Below are 6,000 nucleotides of genomic sequence, written 5' to 3'. Positions count from 1 at the left end.
AAGATTAGACCTTTCATGTCCCATCCAAAGCCGAAAGAACCATTGGTGGACTCCTTACCCGAAAAACACACAGAGACTAATCATTGACATCAATTCCCCAACCTCAATAAAGCCCAGGGGCATGCGAGGACCTTTCCTGTAAGAAAGACAAGATGGAGCTTAACATATCAAAGGCATGCTAGGACCACAAAGAAGAAGAAGAAATAAAGAAATCATTGAAATAATTCTATCATGCATTAATTATATTGCTTCACGTAAATAAGGTAATCTGAATATACGTCCCCCTGGGGATACCTCTTTTACGAAGACTTCCATGTATGAGATGATGAACGACTTTGTTTCATTTATCCTTCAAATATATATATATATATACCCCTTGTTGTCCCCTTTTGAGCCTTAATATTTTTCTTTGGATTCAACCCAAACCAAAGATCACCCTCCACACTGGGGGCAAAGGTGAATAACATCTGCTGCACGAGTGAAGATTATCAGTCCGGATTTCGCTATAGAAGCAAGTCATGACACATGAGCCAGACCAAATACAAAGCGCTCTAAGATCAATGAGTTGACATCATGAAGAGAAAGAAGAGAAATGTAGAAAGAGAAAAGAAAGATGAAAAAAAGAAAAAATTGTAAATGAAAAAATGAAAACAAAAAAAGAAGGAAATGAGACTCACCAAAACTTCAAGACGAGCGGTTCAAACATCTAAGTCTATCGTGAAACATTGAAGGAAAAAAGAAGAATAGAAGATGCACGAGCAGATTCGAATCAGGCAGAGCAAGGTTGAAGACAACAAAACAAGTGATCTTTGGTTCGATCACCCTTAAACACTTGTTTGAGCCTATTTATCCATTTCTTTCATAACCGTGAGCCCTAGCCTAATTACGTGCTGGAAAGTCCCTTCTAATCATACATGAATTTCTAAGTGAAGAGGCTATCTTCGGATTTCATTCCACCCTCAGGTTTAATTTTATTTGTAAATAGTTTTTGAAAAAATCTTTAATGCATGATAGGAAAAAATAAAAGGAGGGTCAAGACGTAAAATTTTAGATGACGTCTTGAAACCAAAGGAGATTGAGTTGAAACCTGAAAGGCTGCTCGAACATAAAGATCATCAACCACTGTACAGAAGGGTGATATTATATCTCTTGACAAAGCATTGCACAGTCCAAAGGCGCTCACGAGGTTGAGAACCAGTGAACATTTCGAGAAGAGAAGCAAAATGGTCATCAGATCAATAAAATGCCATAATCAAGGATACAAGAAGCTAACTGGAAACACATTACCTTCCCAAGTCAGCCTAAGCCTTTTATCAGCATTAATCTTTACTCTTTTCAAATGTATATAATTTTTGAAGGATTAAAAGAGAATTTGACTTATTTAATATTCATTGAACTCTTGTTTTACAATTTGTTTTGATTGTGAGTCTGAAGAAAATGACATATTTTTGAAATTTATTCATAAATTTTTTACATTCCCTAAAATAAGAGAAAGGGAAAAACATTTTCAAACAGGACAGTTCAAATGTAAAAGGTCATTGAAGTGGTGAGACTCATTGTGCCTCTATTGGAGAAAAAGAATAAGTGGTGCCAGAACAAGAAGCGTTCCGCAATCTTGAAGCAGATGGTCCAAGAGATCAGAATGGATGAAGACTAAGAAACTGGTAACATTTCTTTATGATGTTGTCGATAACCCTTTAAGAAAAGATAATCTCATTATTCATAAGGGGCACATATCTCAGCCCGAATAAAAATGCAAGACATTGTGTTAGAAGGGTTGATCACTTCTTAATTAGCATGAAGAAAAGCCTCAAACTATTGACAACACTACTGTGTAGAGACACCAGAATGAGAGCATTTAAGTTAAGATGTTGGGGCACGACTGAACCCTATCATGTTGAGATGAAAACCCAGACCAAAGAGGAATGAAGAACGAGCCTTACAAATAGAGGTGATGGGGCATTTCGAAGGCCTGCACCAGTATGAGACGATGATGGGGTACGACTGAACCCACATCATGTTGAGATGATGAGATTAAGACCAAGAAGGCATTGAGAATGAGCCTTACAATTTGAGGTGTTGGGGCGTTTTGAAGGCCCATATCAGTATAAGATAATGTTGCGGCACTGGCGACGACATGTTTCAACTGGATGTATTAATGAGGGGTATCTTTGGAAGCCTATGAAGACCTGCAGAAAAATTGTTGAATTGAACAGATAGTTTCCAATGAGATAGAAAAGTACGAGGAATGAAAATGGTGAAACTATGACAGTGGAGTTTATCATATATGATCATTGTTTTCATCATCGGTTGCAGTATTCTGGCGATTTCACATGCATTAATATGGTAAGCCGAAATATCCCAATTTAATTTCCACTGAGTTTGGTATCCTTGTAATACCATGCGAAAACTCTGAGTGCTACGCAAAGAGCTACCCTGGTGAAGATATGGGCAGAGGGCCCCGTGAAAGATGAATGTGTTGCCAAATATTTTACGAACCAGTAAGTATGGTGATGAATCAGTGTTGCAATCATATGTTGTTTCCATTACCCTGGATGAAGGTTGTCTTACCCTGGATAGAGCCTCTTTGTGATGTGTTTCAAGAGTCAAATCAGAATAGATGCATATCTCCCTTTGATCTTTACGGAGTTTGACATAGCCATATGTATAGTCTCCGAAAATGGGGCAACGCAGTCATATTATGACCATAGCAAGAAGTGAGAAAAAAAAAACACTTTCTTCAAATGAAGACTGAAGACAAAGGCGATAGAAGAATATCAGAGGGCTTTAGAAATGCCAGTTGGAAATTATGAGTCATTGCATGGGTGTCTAAAGCAAACCCTGGAAAAGAATGATCAAACGGAAGAAGACCGAGCTCACCACTCTGGAGCCAAGTGAATATTGATTCAACGTTTATGCATTCATGAGAACATCATTTGCATAAAAGATAATGCATTACACTGATACATTTAATTGTATTCATGTTTCATGCATAAACACATGATTTTGACAGGTTTTCCATTGAAAAGAGAAGATGCAGGATGTTAAAATCCCAAGTTGAAATGAAGATTTCAAGCCTCAAATACAAGGAGTTGCGTTTAAAGATACATACCCTGAAGAACAGAGAGGTCTAATCCATAGAAGAAGCATTGCTTTGAAGTGAAGACCATCAGATGTAGAAGAAAAACGAAGATTTTCGTGTATGAAGAAAGACTTGCACACATGAGATTGGAGCAAAGTCAATCTTAAGCCTTCACTAAAGAGTAGTGAAGTAAACCGTCTTAAGCATGCACCAAAGAATAATGAAGCAAACCATCTTGTGTCTTCATCAAAGAGTCGTGAAGGAAATCCATTTTAAGCCTTCTCATAAGAGTGTTGGAGCAAACTATCAGACCATCAAATGTAGGAGGAAAAGTAAAAGTTTTCGAGTACAAATAAACTGGTCAAGTGATTAAAAAGAAACGCACGTGATGAGTCATTAACCGATTCAAGGTCTCAGGAAGGGAGAGGTTCAAATGACAGTCAAGTCAAGGAAGACTCTCGCATTAATTGCGGCGAGACAAGCTCTCACCAGAGAAATGAATTCGAAAAGATTCTCTTAAATTCTAAATTTTGAGTATAATGTTTTTCGAATCATCAAGCATACATTAATGATTGATAATATTTGATTTTCAGGTTCAACCTTTGGAGCGAACCTGTTTGAAGATTGTTTGAGTTTCATACTCCCTGAAGAAAGAGGGAGCGAACCCGTTTGAAGAAGAGGTACGAGTTTTATACTCCTTAAAGAAAGAGGGAGCGAACCAGTTTGAAGAAGATGTCCGAGTTCTATACTCCCTAGAGAAAGAGGAAGCGAACCCGTTTGAAGAAAATATCCGAGTTCCATACTCCCTAGAGAAAGAGGGAGCGAACCCGTTTGAAGAAGATGTACGAGTTCCATACTCCTAGAGAAAGGGAGCGAACCGTTTGAAGAAGATGTCCGAGTTCTATACTCCCTAGAGAAAGAGGGAGCGAACCCGTTTGAAGAAGATGTCCGAGTTCTATACTCCCTAGAGAAAGAGGAAGCGAACCCGTTTGAAGAAGATTTCGAGTTCCATACTTCCTAGAGAAAGAGGGAGCGAACCCGTGTGAAGATATCCGAGTTCCATACTCCTTAAAGAAAGAAGGAGCGAACCCGTTGAAAAGATGTTTGAGTTCCATACTCCCTAGAGAAAGAGGGAGCGAACCCGTTTGAAGAAGATTTCGAGTTCCATACTTCCTAGAGAAAGAGGGAGTGAACCCCGTAAGAAGATTATTCGAGTTCTATACTGCCTGAAAGAAAGAGGGAGCGAACCCGATTGTTGAAGATTGTTCGAGTCTTATACTCTCTCTGAAGACATAGGGAGTAGACACGACTGTTGAAGATTGTTCGAGTCTTATACTCTCTGAAGAAATAGGGAGCATACACGATCGTTGAAGATTGTTCGAGTCTTATACTCTTTGAAGGAATAGGGAGCAGACACGATTATTGAAGATTGTTTGAGTCTTATACTCTCTGAAAGAATAGAGAGCGGACACGTTTTCCGAAGATTTTCAAGTCTCATTTAGTTACGATGAAGCAGATTAATCTTTTGAATTTATCATGACTGGACAAATTTAACCATCTTTGATCTTTTCTCTATTCTCGTTACACGATAATGAGCAAAGAGGGGCAGCTGTAGATGCTTGATTTATCCGGATAATTCATTACCTACCCTAAATTATTCACCTACTTCAACCAAATTATACCCACCCTAAATGTTATTATCCCACAGAAAATAAAAGGAGAAGCATGCAACCACTTTAAGGAGATTGATGAGGGGAGACTAACGTGGGGGGGCCATCAAGAAAAAAGAAAACAAATTTGTTTGTAAAGGTCTCTCTCTTTCCTGGAGATAGAAGAAAAAATAGGAAAAAATCAATTAATCATACCTAAACTTATCAAAACTTCACCAAATGCAAGGAAATTAAGATGCAAAAGGACAAGTGGGATTCAGTGGAAATGAAATAAAGAAGGGGGCTCGTGGGAGGAGGAGACCATAGACATACGGAGAGGAGGCCAAAACGTGAGAGGAAGGAGAAAAAAAAATAGAAAACAACACTTCTCGTAATCTGTTGGATTCTCGCCGGAGATCAGGATCTCCGATCAATATTCCGAACGGTCAAAAGTTGCGGAAGGCCATCACGAACAACATATTGAAAAATCAGGACGATCAGACGGTGGACGGTGACGGATCAGAGAAAACAAATTCGGGCAGTTTTTAGCCTCTTGCCGGTTATCGGAATCTGCGATCAATATTCCGAACGGTGAAAAGTTGCGGAAGGCCATCATGAACAACATATTGAAAAACCAGGACAATCGGACGGTGGATGACGACAGATCAAAGAAAATACATCCGGACGGTTATCTTTGTATCTTTCCTGATTTTCACACTTTAATTTCTGTTATTTTATTTTAACCTTTATTTTCTGTTTTTACCATTTTAATCCTTAAGGTTCATGTTTTGCGCTTGGGTCATTTTCCATAGAGTCATTTCATTTGCAGCTTAATACATTTTAGTCCTTAAATAGGTGTTTTTGTTTTTGATTTCGTCTCCATATTTTACGCGTATTCAATTTTAGTCCTGAGTGGTATTGTATTTAGCTTCTGTTCTTTATACATTGAACTGTTAATTTTCGCATGTTTCATTTTAGTCCCTAGGTCGAAGTTTGCATGTTTTTAATTCTGTCTATTATTTTATGGTCATTTAATTTTCGTCCTAGTGTTGATTTGTTTATTTTCTGTTGTTTAGATATTGACCTTCATATTTTGCATGTTGCACTTTAGTCATGAGTGTGTTGGGATTTATTCTGTTTTTAGTCCCCTGCAATAGGAATAGTTTCATTCAGTTCTTAGTATTTAATATGGTATAATACTAGCATTTCTACCTTAATTCGTATTTTATTTATAATTAGGTTATTAAAGTTTTATTGATATCATTTAGT

Source organism: Hibiscus syriacus, unplaced genomic scaffold, assembly GCF_006381635.1.
Source record: "Hibiscus syriacus cultivar Baekdansim isolate YM2019G1 unplaced genomic scaffold, ASM638163v2 tig00110213_pilon, whole genome shotgun sequence".
Taxonomy (NCBI): Eukaryota; Viridiplantae; Streptophyta; class Magnoliopsida; order Malvales; family Malvaceae; genus Hibiscus; species Hibiscus syriacus.
This window is presented reverse-complemented; position numbering follows the sequence as displayed.